Raw genomic sequence first — 19,845 nt, 5'->3', positions numbered from 1 at the left:
GCCGGCACACGTGGGGAAGCCGTTGGACTTCTTCGACGCTTCCCATGATAGAGAGAGAGAGAGAGAGAGAGAGAGAGAGAGAGAGAGAGTTTAAAACAACAAAAAAGTATAAGAAACGCTTGTAAATTTTTTAAAAACAGCAAAATACAGATTTGAAACCCTAAAAACCAGCAAAAAACAATGGCGAAACCCTAAAAAACAACAAGAAACGATGACGAAACCCTACAAAACAGCAAAAAAAACAGTTTCGAAACCCTAAAAACAGCAAAAAAAAACAGTGACGAAACCCTAAAAACAACAAAGAAGTAGCGAAACCCTAAAAACAACGAGAGACCCATGAGAGAGAGAGAGAGAGAGAGAGAGAACTGAAATATAATATTAACGTCTTCAAAAGGCCAAAATGACCTATGAGACCAAAAGGTTACATGTGGTGAATCTAATACCAGGTCTGGGTACAAGAAGTACAAAGAACTGAGAAGAAAATAGTGGGTAGGGGTGGGGTGAAAGCTGATACAAAGGGAAGACAAAGGGTGAGCTGATACAATGGAGCTCTCTGACAGTCGAGGCATCATATACATATACATTAGTATCCGGGGACGGCTCATAAATTGCGCCAGTATGATATGAATCCTCTATTGCAGTCTGCGTCGATATCGAGAGGGCCCTCTCATCAGAGAGCAGCTAGGTAAAAATGCTAGAGAGAGATTGCAGTCTAGATCTCGACACAACTGAGAAACGCTATGAAGAGGAGAGAGTTAGACTGCATACAACATTCACATGATACAAGGGGGGCTGGCTCCCTACATAGGGAGCCACCAAATCTGCACGACCTTCCTCAAAGTAACCCGCGACCCAAAAGTGATGGGTCACCAGGGAACAATGCCACATTCCCATAACTGCCACATTGCATAACTATGCCTCTTTGCATATTTTTATGCCACAAAGTCAAGGTGACACATTGGTGCAAACTGCAGTACACACACGCTCTGAGCCCGTGGAATCCCAGGAACAAGCCTCCCACCTCATGCCAGCCTACCGGGTGGGCACATATATGGCTCGTACCGCCAAGAGGTATGTCTACCTCAAATACGACCAGTACATTTACAAAACAGCCCTCACTACCTAATCTAATCATGGGAGATACTTGAGCCACCACCGTCGAGAAGATGAAACCATAGTTACCGGGGAACGCCCCCTAGCCCCCGTTCCGGCGTTCCGGGGGGCAGTTCCCTTCCCGAACGTTCCGAAACGTTTGACGTTCCGGGTGGCCAGTGCAAACCGGAACGGCCGTTCCGGAACGTTCCGAACGCCCCCAAAACGTTCCGGAATGCCCCTGGAACGGCCAACGGCTACAAACAAATTTGGCAAAAATTGAAAAAATTGAAGTAAATGTTTGGGCTTCTTTTTGAAGTGTGCAAGGCCTCAAGGACTCATAAAATGCACCCCCCTCCCCCTTTCTCTCCACAAGCTAATCCTCAAGGCTCAAGCTCTCTCCCTCTCACACTCTCAAGATCTCTCCCTCTCAAGACTCACTCTCTCAAGGCTCAAGGCTTTAAGCCTTCAAGCTCTCTTCCTCTCCCTCCCACTCTCTCAAATCTCTCCCTCTCCCTCTCACTCTCTCGAGTCTCTCCCTCTCTCTCTCTCTCTCTCACATCATCTAGTCATAGCAAGATTGAATGGTCTTCAAAACGAGTTTTTTGTGAGTATTAGAGTCAAAGCACTCTAATACTCCTTGTATTTAAACACAAGAAGCTAAAAAATGCACTATTTGGGTGTTTTTTATACCTCCCGTTCCGCGCCGTTCCTGTTCCGAACCCCTAGCCGTTCCCCCGTTCCGCGGGGATCCCGTCGCCGTTCCTGTTCCGTGTTCCGGGTAACTATGGATGAAACCCTAACACCCCCTCTCAGCTCTTCGTAGGGGAACCAACCTAGGGGAGCTACCATGAAGGGATAATGTCGCCTATGATAGAGGCTTGATGAAAATATGAGCAAAGTTATATGATCTGACGTAGGATAGTAGTACTACCCAAGGTCTTCTCTCAAACAAAGTGATATTGTATCCTTATACGAAAGCAACCACCGTAACCAAACAAACTCACGTGTAGCGTTGCAAGCAGCACAATACTGCACCTCTATGAAAGGTAAGGTAACGTGGGCTGCTTCAACTCCTCCACGAAATCGCTCTGGATGCAAATGAAAGGTGTACCTAGTAGTCGACTGTCATGAATCTGGATCCCCCCTTTCGAAATCACTCCATCATTGAGCAGTAATCCTGGAGTCTATCCCTACCTCTAGCGGCATACCATATGCCCAACGACTTTGACTACTTCAAATACCGCAAGATCCAAAGAGCCTGCTCAAGATGGGACTTGGAGGGCTTCAGCATGAATGAACAAAGAAGACCCACTGAGAACCCAATGTCAAAACTAGTGTTCAGCAACCAAATAAAGAGCCCACAAGTTTTCGATGCGTTCCGGAACGGCGTGAAGGTAGGCATTTGGGGGTAAAAAAGTAGGCTTCTGGGGACAGATATGGGGCTGTTTGGGTAACATATTCGGTGCAGTTTGAGGGCAGGATTGAGAGCAGATTTGGGGGCAGTTTTGGGGTTGTTCAGGAGTTTATTTAGCACTAAGCTGAATGGAGGTAATTCAAGCCTTACTTTAGTCGACCGTTCAGGCCCCGTTCCCGTTCCGCCCCCCCCTTCCTCCTCCTCGTTCCCGTCCCGTTCCCGTCCCTCTTGTTCTCGTTCCCCGTTCCCGTTCCGGGTAACTATGCAATGACCAGCTTTAGCGGATGTGGAACCAATTCCCATGTGTCATTCCTCTCGATGAAATCAAGCTCTTTCCACTTTGACTATAATCGTGCCTCCCCAACTGTAAGAGGTTTTCAATGTATCCGACAGCCACCTCAATAATGTGACGGGTTTATAGCCACTCTTGGGAGCTAGGAGTATCTCCACTAGTACATCATCTGTAATCGGCTCAGGCGGTGGGAGACAGCAAACTTGCAATTTTCAGCACATTAGAGAGAAAGATACTAAGCGAGAGAGAGAGAGAGAGAGAGAGAGAGAGAGAGAGAGAGAGAGAGAGAGAGTGTTGAGCTCACACTTGAACAATAGATCTCATAGAGTTATTTACAAGAGGAAGAAAGAATTCAGCTCAAGAAAAGTACAACTAGACAAAGGTGCATCCAATTTACTGTCACGCAATGTATGCACCAGCCATTTTGGTATACCTCTAGCCTGCTCAGTTTCCGCCCTTTCCTCATCAAGTACATCATGTACATCTGCATCAGTAATAGGGTAATCTGTAACATTTTCAGAAACCCCCATAAGCTATACATTTGCCTCATTGGAATTTACATTCGAACTTCCACCACTGAAAAGAGACAACAAAGTGTCATAAATGTCCTGTGAGCTTACATGAGCTTACATTACTGTCTCTAGTACATGACAACAAGGGCTGAATAGAATCTTCCATAAACACAACATCCCGTGAAACCAGAATACGCTTTGTTTGTGGATGATACAACCTGTAACCTTTGCTTTCAGCACTATAACCAACAATAATACATTTGATAGCCTTATCATCCAATTTTTTGTGCTCTGTTTGTGGCACCAAAGCATATGTCAAACAGCCAAAAACACGCATGTGCTCAATAGAAGGCTTTCTATAATGCCATGCTTCATATGGAGTAATAGACTGCAAAGCTTTCGTAGGACACCTGTTTACTACATAAGTGGCACACATGATGGCCTCAAGCCAAAAAAAATGCGGCGAAGCTTGACTTTTGACCATACATCGTGCCATTTCCGTAAGTGACATGTTTTTCCTCTCAGCAACACCATTTTGCTGAGGCGTATAACGCACTATACATTGATGTTTTATCCCACGACCAGCCAGAAATGAATTAAATTCATGAGACATATACTCCCCACCTCAATGGGAACGGAGGGTGCCCATAGTACATTTCGAGACATTTACAACCATGGCGAAGCACATAAATACTTTGGACTTCGCTTTAAGCGAAAATACCCATATATGCCAAGAGTGATCATCAATGAAAGTCACGAAGTAAAGGTAATTGCCCAAGGACGGAGTTTGCATAGGCCCACAAACATCACTATGCACAAGTTGCAACCTGCATGTGGCCCTAACTGAACCATCCTTTGGAAACTTCGAACGCTGCATCTTACCCAAAATACAGCCTTCACAAACTGTTTTGCAAGTGCTTCAAGAGGCGGCAAAGAAGCAACCATATCATATTTCTACAAACGCAGCAAACTTCTGATATCTGCAAACGCAGCAAACTGACAAAATTGAGATGACCACAAAGTGCATGCCAAAGTTTTGCATCTGAAATATCCTTTGAATCCACAACTGCATTTGCAAAATTTTGCCCACACTTGTCATACAAAGTGAGCTTATACAGCCCACGGCATAAAATGCAAGATGCAACAATGCATCACCGAAACTGAGATCATGTATTGTACATCTATCATCCATAAATTTGACTACAAGACCAAGTCTAGCAAGTGCAGATACAAACAAAAGATTCTTCTTGATCCCAGGTACGTAAAGTGCATCAACAAGTGTGAAAGAACTACCATTTGCAATAGTAAGCACAATCTTTCCAACTCCCTGAACCGGATAAGAAGCATTGTTGGCACAAGTGACTGAATTCCCATGAGGGACAGACTCGAGAGAGGTGAACAAATCACGATGTAAGGTAATGTGCTTTGTAGCACCACTGTCAAAATACCACACATGTGATCTGTAGCAACGGACATGCATGCATCACAGACATCAGAATTATAGGTACACTCTGCACTAAAAGCCGACTTTGCATCAACATCAGCATCACATTCTCCTTTCACAGAAGACTCAACAATAGCTGCATTTGTAGTGGAACCAGCATTTGCAGTGGAACCACCCTCTTTCTTCTTAGCCTCTTTGGCCTTTAACTTAGGACATTGCTTGATAAGTGATCATTAGCTTTACTATAATGGCAACGCATCTTCTTTTTGCCCTTATCACCAGGATTTCCAAACGAATTGTTGCCAGCAGAAGCATTAGAAACAAGTGATTTCCACTCGCAAGAGAACCATGAGAAGTGGTTGCATTACTGTTACCACCTTTTCTTTGAGCAGCAATAAAGGCCTTGTTCAACTGCACGCTCTCTAGTCCTGTTTTTTTTGGAAAGAGACTCCTGCAACAGCAATGTGCATAATACAATAAACTTGACAACTTCAGAATTTCCTTGGGTCATAAGTCTCCAAGTACTAGCAAAAGTCTAGTAAGAATCTAGCAAGACATCAAGAACAGTCTGCACAAGGAACTGTCTGAAATGACTTCACCTGCAGAAATAAATTGCTCATTGATATCCTTGATACCAGCAAGAAAAGTGTCCATATTATCTTCCTCATGCATAATCTTCGACTCCAGCTCTTTACGCAGCAATGCAATTTTTGCCTCATTGCGGCTTGCATAAAGACCAATTAGAATATCCCAAGACTGTTTTGCAGATTTTGCTGAACAAATGTGAGGAACAATGATGCGCTTCACAGACGACGCAATCAATGCATGAGCCTGCGCATCTTTTACATCCCAACGAGCTTGTTCTGCCGTAGGCAAAACAACTCTAATAGCAACAACCCTTGCAGCAAGACCTGCAACATCCTCAACATCGCCTACATCCTCAGAACCAGGACGTACATCAATGCCCTGCACAATAATCCAGACGCCCTTTGACAAAAGAACATGTTGCATTATGTAAGCCCACATAGGGTAATTGTTCCCATCCAATCTGTCGTCAGCAGCAAACTTCTTGAACACATCTGTGTTGTTGTCAGCCATGGCAAATGCTGCACCTGACATAAAAACTACGAAAAGAGGAGAAACGAAGCGAGAACAACACGTGCTATATAGCACAAACCATAGAAGACTGTAAGGGACCTGTTATACAAAAAACGGCACTGACAGAAACTCTGCACAAAATGACGAAATAGCCTACGCAGTATTGCCTGTAGTGGAAACGGAGGCCGAAATGAGCCCGAATCACAAATCTGAGCAGACTAAGCTCTCTAAGTTTTTCCCGAAATTTTTGTAGACCTGTCAACGCTCGCCAAAGCTCATTGAATTCAGAGAAAGTCAGCAAGCGTGTACTGGAGCTGCTTGCGACTAAGCCCGGGAGGATGCAACCTGCTCTGATACCAATTGTTGGAATTAGGGTTGCAGGAAAAAACACACAGCTTGAAGAAGACGAAGGAAGCTCAAGGCATACAACAAAGAGTATATTACTTAGTGTGCAATGGAAAGATTGATAGCCCTAGTATGATGGGTGTATATACAATGCACGGGGGAAAAAACCTCCTAGTGACTCCTAGTGAGGGTAAAAATGCCCCTGCGGTCCTAAGTGTGTTCACACACATCACTACCACATGTATAAGGTAGCATACAGAAGAAGGGAGCCACTCCACTACTCTGGCACAAATTGCCTAGATTGAATAAAGTCACTAATTTCTGGATGTGATGGCTAAGTGAATGTGAACTGAATGAGATTCTAGTGCATGAAGATGTCTATCAGGATGAGATGACTGCATATTGTTGTGAGTGCATCAAGAGTTCCGAAAGGATGAGATGGCTCCACAATGATCTAAGTGCATCAAGAGTTTTGGACACAATCAAATGGCTACAATGTTCAGCATGAACTAAGTGTGTGATTTTGTGGATTGCATGCTATGTGGATATACTGCCTTGTGGGGATGTGATGGTCATGGGCATGGTTTGCTTGATTGAAATGTGAAAAGACAGGATGTAAATCTGTAGTAACAAGATTTAGTAGATCAAGACATCCGTGTAAAAATCAACGCGGTCTGGTTGTGATTGCTAAATGGTTACAATGACCATGATCTGTGAAGAGAGTTTCTCTTCACAGATCACAATTCTTTCAAAAGGGGGAATGTCACAAACTGATGACATGGCGTGCCCAACTAGAAAAAGGACAAGAGAAACCGAAACCAGAATAACAAAAGAAGTTTTGAACCTTGAAGATTTAGGCATGAGGCCTAAACGGGGGGTTAGGAATTAAAAAACTTGACCCCTACCAACTTACAGAACTTATGAGCACCGGCCGAGAGGCCTAGCCCAAAAATATCATAAGCTTGGCATCTGGGAGTTGCTCTCGTAAATCGGGTAGACTCCTGACGTGGCAAGGCTGCATGGATTTCCTTAATTTGCTTTTTGTAATCTGTGCTAACAGCTTTTTAGCATTTTTTCAAGTGGAGCTTTCAAGCAAATGCTTTTGGGTGCAATGCTTTGGATCAAGTGCTTTTGGGACTCTGCTTTTCAGCAACCCTTACGTTTTGAAGTACCCAGAGGGCCACTCTTCCGCAGAGCATCTGGACGCAGAGTCTCAAAGAGAGTTGGACCCTCGGGAGTTGTACTTTGCCAAGAGTATGTCCGCACGATTCTAAAAAAATTGTTAAATATTAGGTGCAGCGGAAGTGAATGTTGAACTTTGCTCAAGATGAGAGCTCCGAACTGTGCTCAAGGGTTCCTTTTACTTACGGAAGGGAGAGCCTTCCATTCCTTTAATGAGAGAGTGCAAGTGATCACAAACAAAGTGAATGGACACTGTGAGTGAATGTGCTGAGACTGAGAGATAGAGAGAGAAGAGAATACGATAGAGAGAGAAGAGAATACGACACCCGCAAGTTGTCAAACCCTCCTCCAAGGGCCCCACTCTCGATGGCGAGAGTGGTCTACTATTGATTGCACAATCCTACAAAGGCTGATGCAATGGGTCTAAATGCTTGCTATGTCGAGGCCGACGGTGGTGCCGACGATGACGAGACTATGGTTGAAAACTGAATGCTGTGGATTGGTTCTTGTCGCAACCAGTCGGGCTGATCTGTGTGGTTAGTGCCTTGCCGAAGACGCTTGCGACACTATCTCTATTGTTCTACAAACGCTGAAGTGCTGTCCTTCCAAAAACGCTGGCCTAGTGCTTGTAAAAACGCAGATTTGCTGGTCATTTAAACGTTGATTTGCTGACTGTATTGCTTAGGAAAATACGCTTATTTGATGCTGTGTTGTTGCTCAATTTCTGCTGCAAACGCCGGCGTGATGGGGCTGAAAACGCTGCTACAAATGGTATCTATGGCTGCTGCAAAAACGCTGGAGTGGCTAAGTGTGCAGGCTGAAAAACGCAAGGCTACTGGGACTGAAAACGCTGGCCTTCCCTTGCTGAAAACGCCAGGTTGAAGTGGGGGTTGTTCTTGTTGAAAGGGAGAGAGGGTAGCCTGTTGCAAGTGAATTGCCTGTTGCACATTCTCCACTTCTGTCAAATTAGCCTAGCCCTAGCTTTGCTTATATTTACTTTAACAAAATTGCCCTACCTAGTTCCCAACAAAAGTCACTTAATAAATAATTGAAAACTATCAAAAATAGGAAAAATAGGTCTATGCACTGTAAAAATGTTGTTGATGGGTTCTGACTGTAATCTGATGATCATGTTGTGTACAACCGGAGGATACGCATCTAATCTAAGTGTTTGGACATGCACGTCCTGCGAACGGACTCACAAAAGTGCCAAATCACTTCCTATTTTAGACTGACTTGACTAAACTGAACCCTGGTCATGCTGTAGCTTGTCCACGGACACATAGGGTTGGATGTGTCACGTGACATCCCCTCCTTTTCAAAGTGAGGTATTGGTACCGAACTGTATGGCATCGAGGGAGATCGCCAATAGCATCCGGAATCCTGGAAAGGACTGTTTGCCGGCCCACTCTGATGCGTGGGTCATGCGATACTTGAACTTCATAAAGCTCTGCAACGCTTGCTTCTTTGGGCCGCGTCGAAAGCGACACAAAATCATCTGTAGGTCCTTCAATGCTTCAACTTTGTCTATGGACGTAGGTCCAGCTTCTTCAAGAATCTCCAAGGCTGAAAATTCCTGAAACCGCTTCCAACACAAAAACATGAACATACATATTCCATGTAAGGTGACTGGAAAAAATCTCATCTTCCTAAAAGACTGTACATGCAATGTAGATGAACAAATAGACAGAGTGAACCGTTCACCACACACACGCAAACAATGAGATCGAATCTTGTCTTGCTGATCTAAATCAATCAATTGTGGCAATTCACAACGGAAATGCCCATGTTTGATGCTCATACTTTCTTGTGCTCTTTCTACGACTGTGTCGTGCCAAGGAAGAGACATGGAATGTGGCTTCCTTGAATGCATACTTTTCAGCTTTTCATGAATAATCCGCATATATCCGTGCTCATTCAGAAGTGAAACGTGCTTAACGTACAATATGTCACGCCTAAGAAAAGGAATCACATAAAGACGCTGACTAGAATACAGGAAACGATCACGAATGAAACACTCGAACAATGCGTACTGACGAATCATTCGAACACATAGTACTTTTTGTAAGGGTTCTTTGGACCTAGGCTCGAGAGCCAAGATCGGTTCGTCGTGTTTAATCAAATCTGCCTGGGAGAGGTACTGTGGACCTCGACTCGAAAGCCAAGATCAATTATTCGTGATTCATCGACTCTGCAACGAGGTTAGCTTCGCTAGAAAAAACATCAACTAAACCATCATCCTTGTGAACAATCACGTCTTGATCATACAAATCATCATGCTCGTGAGAAATCACATCGTGATCATCATGCTTGTCATTGTCATTCAAATCATCATGCTTATCATTATCATTCAAGTCAACATGCTTATCACCATGGAAATCCTGTGTGTCATGCTTTGGAGAAGAAGAGACTGAGAGAGCCTCCTTCTCTTGAATCCTTTCAATCTTCGCCTGCACATTAGAAATGAGTGATGGAGAATGAACAACTTGCTGTCCATGAATGACAATGGGGGAGTCACTTTTGGCCCAATCAATGAGATGGTTATGCTCACGAAACCATCGAATGCCCAAAATCATATCACATCCTGAGAGAGGAGAGACGAAAAATTTTCTACGGAAAGCAGCTTGTTGAATAGTAAACAACCCATCAAGGCACTCTTTCGTGATGAGAGAGTCCATACCTTGGAGCGTGAGTGCCAAGAACAACAAGCAGCCTCCAAGGAACGGATGATTCGCGAGCGTGAACAAGCGCGCTTGGCGGACAAGGAACAAAAAGAAAGAAAAGCAGAAAGAAAGGCAGCTTTGGAGTGTGAGAGTGATGATGCGCGCGGCCGGAGAAAGACGAGCGGCCTTGGAGGCCGATCGTGAGGCATAGAAAGAACTATGCACGCAAGAATTGGTTCGACAGATTCTCGCCTCGAAGTCCGAGCCAGTCAAAGATGTTGGTAGTTCATCAAGTGGCGCAAGCCAAGATTCAGACTCCAACAACCCAATCACAGAGAAGATCCAGTTCAGTAAGTATGATGGTAAGATGGATGCTACGGTTATTTATTCTTGGTTGCATCAATTTAATGCTTATTTTGCGACAACTAAGAAGACAGGAAATAGCAAGGTTTTGACGACAGCTATGTACCTTGTCGGTGATGCCATCAATTGGTACCACGCATGGCAAGAGGCACAGTTAGTTGCGCACCTAGAGGAAGCCGACGAATTCACGTCCCTTTCCTTCAATTGGGCCGATTTCCAAGACAAGCTCAAGGCGCGGTTTATGCCCCCTCGGTACCTAGCACGGTTGAAAGACGATTGGCTCGGTCTCAAGCAAAATGGTATGCCAGTTATGTCTTTCTCTAATCGTGTTTTGCAGCTCAGCACTCAATTACGCAAATCGGATGCAGAGCGCAAGGAGGCATTCCTTTATGGATTGGACGAGTATATCAAGTATGATATGAGGTGCTCGATCCAATTGATTCAACAAGGCGGTAGCGATTCCTCTTGCACAGGAGATAAAGCACAACAAGAAAAAGCCTAAGGAAAACAAGACTTCCACGAGTACCTCTCAGACTTCTTACAACCCTCAGAACGGTAAGAATGGTAAGAACGGTAACTCTTCTAACCAATCTTCCAATAGTCTAAGACTCCCATTGAGACTGCTGATCATGCACATATGACTTTAAAACATCAAAAGCCAATTGATTTTAAATCTCTGTCTGACCATCTCACTGTGGATGAAAAGCCAATAAAAAATTCAACTTAGTGCCAAAATTTTCAAAGAGTGCACGCCAAAAATTGGACGTGAACTTAACATCCCTATCTGAAACAATCGACGATGTTAAGACCAAGATCCAAGACAAGGAGGGGATCCCCCCTGACCAGCAACACCTGATTTATGGAAGCAGTCACCTTGGAGGTCAAAAGCTCTGATACCAATGTAAGGTGCAGCAGAAGTGAATGTTGAACTTTGCTCAAGATGAGTGCTCCGAACTGTGCTCAAGGTTCCTTTTTACTTATGGAAGATAGAGCCTTCCGTTCCTTTAATGAGAGAGTGCAAGTGATCACAAACGGTGTGAATTTTCGAGCTCGCTGCTGCTGTACTCTCCCGCTGCGCCATCGCCATCGCCTCCCCCCCCCCCCCTCCCTCCCTCCCTCACGTGCTGCCCGCTATCCTCCTCGTGCTGCCCGCTGCCCCCCGCCTGCTGTCCCTCCCGCCTGCCCTCTGCCCCTGCTGCCCCCCCCCCTCGCGCTGCCCTGTTCCAGCCTTTCTGCCCGCCCACAGCCCCCTGCTGCCGCCACCCGCCCTCAGCCTCATCCCATGCTGTCGCCTCACGCCCTCATCCCTTAGCCCAAACCCGCTTTATCCCCCCCCCCCCGTCTCGGCCCGTTCACCCATCAGTTTGGGCCCCCCGCCTCGGTTGCTCCCTGCAGTTTCGGCACTCTCGACATCTGTTCCAACTCCTTGGAGCAGTGTTTGCGCGCCCTTCTGCAGCATCCTCCCGTCGTCCTCTTCTTACGCCACAGCAGTAGACACAGATGGAGGCTCCAGCTTCGCCACAGAGGGACTCGCCTGAAGCCCCCTCGCCCGACCCCGCTGAGCCCACCATTCGACTTGCTCTTTCGCCGACAGAGCAAGCGAGCCTTGCCGCAGAGGTAGAGCGCTTGCAGGCGACTTCGGTCATCTGCAAGGTTCTCGGCACTCGACCTAGCAGAGGAGAGCTGCGAGACCTTCTCCAGGCCCGCCTTCTCGCAGAGGTGGGCAAGATCTTGGATGTCCAGATTCTCGGACGGGGGTACTACCAGATTGAGTTCGAGACTTCCGAGATGGCCTCCAAGGTCATTGCTATGAGTCCACTGGCCATCCGAGCATCACGCGCCCACTTTCGACAGTGGCGACATAATTTTGACCAGACTTCGGATGTGCTAGTAGAGGAGGCAGACATCCCCATCTCAGTCTGCTTTCCGGGTTTACGGAGGGAGTACCTTCCACTTCTCTCCAGGATTGGCTCCGCCATCGAGACAGTCCTGGAGACACCTCGTACGGCAGCATCAGTAGCTGCCAAGGCGGCTGGCATCCCTTCAGTTCGAGTTTTGGTCAGAGATACCCACACGCTCCCGAAGGTCATCCTTCTGCCTCGGGTGAGTGGGGGTTGGTTTCGACAGAGTGTAGAGTACTCGAGTCTCCCGAACCAGTGCTTCATTTGCAGACAGATGGGCCACCTAGCGAAGGCCTGTCCACGGAGGAGACCACGACCCGCACCCCAGCCTCAGCCCCAACCTGCCAAGGCTGGGCCGCAGCCACAGCCAGCGACACAGAGCACAGATTCAGCGCCACCCTCCGAGCCTAGGGCTCTAGCGGAGGAGGGGTGGCAGCAGGCCCGTGGCCGTCGACGCCAGGGGCCACAGCGACAGCCTGGCACTCAGAGTGGCCCCCAGGTGCCTACTCAGCAGCAGTGGGTTCCCACGGGGAACCGCTTTGGGCCTCTTGAGCAGGAGGAGCCTCCTTCGCCAGCCTCCACCTCCGCTTCACCCTCGCCAGCCGCTCCACCTTCCGATCTCCCCTCCTCCTCCTCATGCCCTCCCCCGCCCTCTGCTACCGCTCACCCCCATCCTCGCCCCCCCCCATGTCTCTGCCGCCCCACCCCGCTTCTCCTCTCCCCCGCCCCCCCCCCAGCCCCTTCTCCCCCTCCTCCTGCTTCAGTACCTCAGTCGGCTCAGGAGACTGGACCCTCGCCGGCGGCTAGGAGATCTCTTGGCAGCGCCTTCGCCACGAGTCGCCTAGCGAGAGAGGGTCAGCCCTTCATGCAGCCCCCTCTGCAGATTCACACATCTTCTCTTGCAGCTATCCCGCGTGGTTTGACGAGCATTGACATCCGACGCCGCTGGGATTTCTTCGATTACGGGTTTACTCGTTTTCTTGGCGACTCCGCAGCACACCACGAGGCAGCCTGCTTCAGAGTCCACGCTTTGTTCCTCGCCGCTAGGGGGACAGAGGCCTTGGACTCAGCAGTTGGTTTCTCCTTCCCCCTCTGTGGCAGGACTGAGACAGAGTGGTCCCTTGACTCAGTGGTGGGATGGTTGCATACACAGGTTCTCGAGTTCTCTCACCACATGGGAGAACTTGGCGTTACAGATTTGTTGCAGACGTTGTGGCCACTGGCCAAGTTTGCGGTGACACCCCCAGACTCAGCAGGATGTAGACACATTGTGGTGTACTTTTTTGCTAATACGCAGTGTTTGCCTTGATATGTATTCATTCATGAGGACTCCTGGACAGAGGAGGTTGCTTTACGCACGGCTCGCTCTGCTTGGGCTTGGACCAGGCACTCACTGCAGTCTCGCCTATCTAGAGGACGCTCGGATGCGGATTACTCCCCATCCAAGCCTGCTTCGAAGATAGCTCGTCTTGCTGCTGCGGCAGCATCTGTTCTCTCTCGCTCCCCGTGAGGATTGTCTCGTGGAACGTGCAGGGACTAGGTGGGCCCCAGTTTCAGCGACAGCGGGGCCGATTGCGTCAGGAGCTTCAGGATTGCCTTGTGGGAGGAGAGATTAATCTCCTTATGCTTCAGGAGCACCATTTGTCTGAGAGCCGCATTCGGCGATGTGGTCAGATTTTGCGTGGACGCTATGATACCTTTTGGTCAGCTGCTTTTGGACCTGGAGGCATCCAGGGTGGCGTATGTATGACTATTGCGGACTCACTACAGCAGGCCATTGTGGACAGAGGGATTATTGTACCAGGCAGGGCTCAGTGGATTACTATGCAGGTTCAGGGTAGCCTTGTGGGTTTCCTGAACATCTATGCGCCCAATGTGGCGAGTGCTCGTGCAGAGTTTTGGTCACAGATTGTTGAGTCTTTGCCACAGGTTGACCAGTGGTGTGTAGGAGGGGACTTCAACATGTTGGAGGACCCTTCTGACAGGATCGGAGGCAGCCATGCTACTGTGCATGGAGTCGAGTTAGCAGCTTGGGAGAGGTTTTGTATGACGCTGAGGGTCTCGGATACATGGCAGCATTCTGGCTTTGTGAGGCCTCCAGAGAGTCTTGCCTTCTCTAGATCGGACCGCAGAGTGGGAGGAGTGAATCTATCGCGCATAGATCGCTTCTACACTAGTGACCACTTCAGTGACTTGGGGGGATCAGTGGGCATCCTGGCAGGGACATCCTTCTCGGACCATGCACCAGTGATTCTCACAATGGCAGATAGGCAGAGGAGTGGGAGCACGATGCTTCACATCCCAGAGCGGGTCTTGTTGGACTCAGCACTCAGAGAGAGGGTCGAGGCTCTATGGACAGAGGGCATGGACAGCCAGGCTCCACCTGCAGACAGAGTGGCCTCAGGCCTAGCTCAGCTTAGCCACTTCTTTCTCCAGGAGTCTCTGGCTCGACGGGCTGTAGCGAGAGAGGAGGAGCAGCGTCTCAGACGAGGCATTGCTTCACTACAGAGGATGCAGGAGCAGCATCCAGACAGTCCATGGTTGGAGGAGCAGTTACAGCAGGCTCGACAAGAGCTTGCTTGCACAGAGGAGAGGCGCCATGAGTTTGCCTTTCATCGACAGGCATCTCAGTGGACTCAGGTGGGTGACAGGGTGACAGGTGGTTTTTTTGAGACAGTGGGACCTCGGCACTCGCATGCCAAGGTCAATCGGTTGAGGAGACCCGATGGGTCAGTTGTTTGTGAGCCTGAGGATATGCGTGCAGTCGCTACTGACTTTTACCGTGAGCTACTGTCGGCTGAGCCCGAGTCAGAGAGACAGGATGCATGCAGGGAGCAGGTTTGGGCACAGATGCCCTGTCTTGTGACTAAGGAGATGCGGCAAAGGCTTGAGTTACCGCTTCAGCTTGAGGAGCTGCACACGGCTCTTAGGGCCCTCCGTCGTGGTAGCTGTCCAGGTGAGGATGGGCTGACTCTCAGCTTCTTCTTGGAGTACTGGGACCTGCTTGGCCCAGATCTTTGTAGTGCCTTTCAGTACATTCTGCACACAAGAGTGATGCAGGATAGCATGAGTGAGGGCCTGATTTACCTCATTCCAAAGGAGGGTGGCTCCTTGGATGAGATTCGACAGTGGCGCCCCATCACCATTCTCAACTCAGCCTACAAAATTCTTGCCAAGGCTCTGAGTTTGAGGATTCAGCCGCTTTTGGAGAGCCTTATACATGGGACTCAGACAGGTTTTGTCAAGGAACGCAGTATCCTTGACAACATCTTCACTTTTTGGGAGGCTTCTGCCCTTGCACGGCTCCGTGGGGAGGACCTTGTGATTCTTCTTCTCAATTTTGAGAAGGCATACGACAGAGTCGACTGGGACTTTCTAGAGGGCACGCTACGCAGCATGGGCTTCTCAGAGGCTTGGATCAGAGGGGTGTCAGCTTTGTACAGACAGGCTCACAGTCAGGTGCTTTTGGCAGGAGGTAGAGGTGAGCGCTTCATGCTCACACGATCGGTCAGACAGGGTTGTCCTCTTGCCCCCTTTCTCTTTCTGTTCTATGCGGAGGCGATGAGCAGATTTTTGGTGTCACAGCAGGTTGGTTTGAGGGGCTTAGCACTCCCTCTACGAGGAGATGAGCTTCTGGACGCACAGTTTGCCGACGACTCAGCCTTGTACTTAGAGGGCCAGGAGGCCAATTTACACAGATGTGGGCAGGCTTTGGAGACCTTCTGCTGTGCATCGGGCGCACTGATCAACTGGAGAAAGACAATGGCTTTCTCGGTTGGTAGTGCTCCTGTGCCAGATTGGATGCCAGGAGAGGGTTTCAGGTGGATTCCTCCAGGGACTGCAGTTCGGTACTTGGGTTGTCAGGTTGGTTTGGATTTGTCCCCCGAGCAGCAGATTGCTCCTCTTCTCCTGTCCATCAGGAGAAAGCTGTTACATTGGAGCTCAGCCCGACTTTCGCTGGCTGGTAGAGTAGTAGTTGCCAACCAGGTGTTGTTGGCGACTATGTGGTACATCACTTCTTGCTGGATCTTCTCGAGTTCTTGCATCAGCCAGGTACAGAGGTTGATCAGGAACTTCCTTTGGTCAGGTCGCGACACTCAGATTGCCCGAGCCAAGGTGGCTTGGTCGGTCATCACACTTCCTTGTTCTCAGGGAGGGCTTGGGATCATTGATCCAGCACAGCAGAGCAGAGCCCTTCTTGGGAAGTTCGTCATCAGAGGACTTCTTCCAGGCAAGGAGCCCTGGAAGGAGTTCTTGTTGCAGAGGCTTCGTGCCAGGGTGCCTCAGTCAGGAGGCCCTTGGCAACCTTCGACCAGATGGATCTTTACAGAGTTGCGTCGAGTTGGTTTGAGCAGGAGACTGGAGGACCAATTCGCTGTGAGTCTGCTTCGTTCTTGGGAGCTATTACGGCGTGGCCTAGAGCAGAGACAGCCGACGTGCACGGAGGAGCGCCTACAGCAGCCCCTCGTCTGGAACCCCATGGTTAGCACTCAGCGAGGCCACTTGGTTGGGAGTAGGCCTCATGTTTCTTGGGGTCCCATGGCAGCAGGTCCAGCGCGCTCTCTAGGTGACTGGCTAGAGTTCACAGGTTTGTCAGAGGAGGTGCAGGTTGTCCAGCTACAGGGCATGAGAGGGGTTCAGAGCATGTGTCGGGACATCTCAGAGTCAATTCTAGCTGACTGGCTCACGCCTCTCGAGCCAGTAGCACCCCGGTGGATGGGAGCCTTCACACGACTGGAGGTTCTCATTTCAGTCAGGGCTTGCTCAGAGACTGTCCCAGCCCTGTTCTTCGAGCTTCAGGGTGGGGGACGACTACAGAGAGTTGCAGTAGAGGCCCCGCAGGTAGCAGAGTGTTGTTTCCAGAGGATCCGAGTTGTGGGCATCTGTGGGAGGACTTGCGTCATAGACCCTGACCCAGCAGCTCTTGAGACAGGACACTGGAGGCTATGGGCTTGGGAGTGCTGTCCACTGGCACGAGTACAGTGGGATCCTGGTGAGTGGCTATGGAGGGACCCATTCTCTTCTGCAGACCGCCCAGGAGTCCCTTTCTTTCAGTACATTGTTCGGCTTGGACGTCATATACTTGCAGCACAGAGTGAGGCCCGCCCCGCTGCAGCACGTCATTGGCAGGAGGAGGGTCTCACAGTTGAGTTCTTGGCAGCTTTTTGGCAGAGGCTGTGGGACTCCAGACAGCCGAGGCGCGTCACCTTGTTCCAGTGGTTGGTTGCACACAGAGCCACAGCAGTAGGGAGCTGGCTTGTACATAGTGGTCTCTCGGCCGCATGTACAGCCTGTGACCAGTTGGTGGAGAGTCAGCGTCACTGTCTTTGGGACTGTCCCTCGGCCCAGCAGGTGTGGCTACGAGTTCTTCGGCTGATGCCTGCCCTCTCCACGGCTCGACAATACACTTGGGGGGCAGCGGCTTGGTCCACCCTCACGGGCCCGGCACTTCAGTTTGAGCTATCTTCCACCAGCAGGATGATAGTGATACAGGGGGGTCGACCTACACTCCAGCCTGCTACAGACCTTACTCCACAGGAGTGGAGCAGTGAGAGAGCGGAGTGTTGGGAGCTCATCAGCGGCCTAGCTCTCTGGTTCATCTGGCGGGCCCGTTGTTTCCGCATCTTTGAGGCTCGCCTTGTACCACCAGCAGAGACTGTTCGTGACTTTTGGCTAGAGCTGATCCATACTCTCAAAGGACAGCTTGAGGGACTACAAGGCAGCTCCGACCGCATGCGGGAGCGCCGCGAGGCTTTCCTTCGACTCTGGCGCCCTGGGCCGTTCTACTCCATGGTCCAGGGGGTGCTCAGATGGCACTACTGTCCACCTGTGTGGCTTTTCCCTCCTCCCATCTCTTGATTTAGCCCCATTGTACATATGCTGTTTTTTCATTGCGAGAGTCTCCCCACCATGCTTGTTGTAGCCCTCTCTTGCAGAGGTGGATGTAGCCCTATGGGCAGTTTTCATTAACTAATAGAAGGATCTTTTTCTCTAAAAAAAAAAAGTGATCACAAACAAAGTGGTGAACACTGAATGAAGGTGCATGAGACTGAGAGATAGAGAAAGAAGAATACGACACCAGAATGTTGTCAAAACCCTCCTCCGAAGGCCCCACTCTCTATGGCGAGAGCAGTCTCCTTGTGATTGAACAAATCTCTACAATGCTTGGACTTGGCGATGATGTCGATGACGATGAGGACGACGACGAGACGGTGGGCTGAAATCTGAAAATGCTAAGGGCTGAAATCTGCAAATCTTTATATGCTGAATTCTGACTCTATGTCGATGGCGACAATGCGACGACGACGCGCTGAAAACGCAGATGCTGAAATCTGGGCTGAAACTGCAAACTTCTCAGGATCTGACCGTGCGGCGAGGATCTGTTGTGGGAAGGTGAGATCTGCGAGGTTTGGGACTTCTTATGTGGATTCTAACTGCTGAAAACTGAAAACGCTGGTCTGTGGGCTGATTTTGTCGCGAAGATCTGCAAAAACGTTGAGGGTGTCAGGCTGAAGTAAAAACGTTGGGCTGATCTGGTCTCTGCTGTGGAAATCTGCTAACGCTAGGGAGTCTGTTGTGTCTTGCTGTGGATCTGATGTGCCTTGCCGTGGATCTGCCGATCTGCAATGCAAAAACACCAAGGGCTGAATTTGGATCTCCTTGCAGAAAACGCTAGGTCAACTGCTTGGGGGGGGGGGGATCTTGTTGAGAAGGTGCCTACTGAACCGAAGCTCCTGCTACCTCTTCTGCCAGAAAGTGCTAGCACTAGGTTTCTATATATACAAACTTAGAAAATTTGCCCTACCTAGTTCCCAACAAAAATCACTTAAAAATAATAAGTGAAAAATGTCAAAAATAGGGAAAATAGGTCTATGCACTGTAAAAATGCTCCTGATGGGTTCTGATGGAAATCTAATAATCATGCTGTGTGCAACCAGAGGATATGCATCTAATCTAAGTGTCTGGACATGCACGGTCTGCAATCAGACTCACAAAAGTGCCAGATCGCTTCCTATTCTAGACTGACTTGATTGAATTGAACCCTTGTCATGTTGTAACTTGTCCACAGGGGTTGGATGTGTCACGTGACATCCCCTCCTTTTCAAAGTGAGGTACTGGTACCGAACTGTATGACGTCAAGGGAGATCGCCAACAACGTCTGGAATCCTGGGAAGGACTCTTCATCGGCCCACTCTGATAGGTGGGTCATGCGATACTTGAACTTCATAAAGGTCGCAACGCTTGCTTCTTTGGGCCGCGTCGAAAGCAACACAAAGTCATATGTGGCTCCTTCAATGCTTCAACTTCGTCCATAGTCATGCGTCTACCTTCTTCAAGAATCTCAGAGGATGAAAATTCCTGAAACCACTTCCAACACAAAAACATGAACATACCCATTCCATGTAAAGTGACTGGAAAAATACTATTCCTTCGAACAAACTGTGCATGCGATGCAAATGAACAAAGTGACGGAGTGCCAAACCATGCATCAAACATACGCAAACAATGAGGTCGAATCTTGACTTTCTGATCTAA

At 48.9% G+C, this 19,845-nt stretch overlaps 1 protein-coding gene across 1 annotated transcript in view; it reads right to left on the bottom strand.

The window, feature by feature from the left end:
- The window catches only part of LOC147421509 (Cornichon family protein), a 135,784-nt gene that overhangs the window by 52,227 nt on the left and 63,712 nt on the right, over positions 1-19,845 (bottom strand). The gene's annotated exons all lie outside the window — the stretch shown is intronic.

The sequence above is a fragment of the Adiantum capillus-veneris genome, chromosome 27, assembly GCF_014529385.1.
Source record: "Adiantum capillus-veneris isolate H3 chromosome 27, ASM1452938v2, whole genome shotgun sequence".
In the NCBI taxonomy this organism is placed as follows: Eukaryota; Viridiplantae; Streptophyta; class Polypodiopsida; order Polypodiales; family Pteridaceae; genus Adiantum; species Adiantum capillus-veneris.
This window is presented reverse-complemented; position numbering and strand designations above follow the sequence as displayed.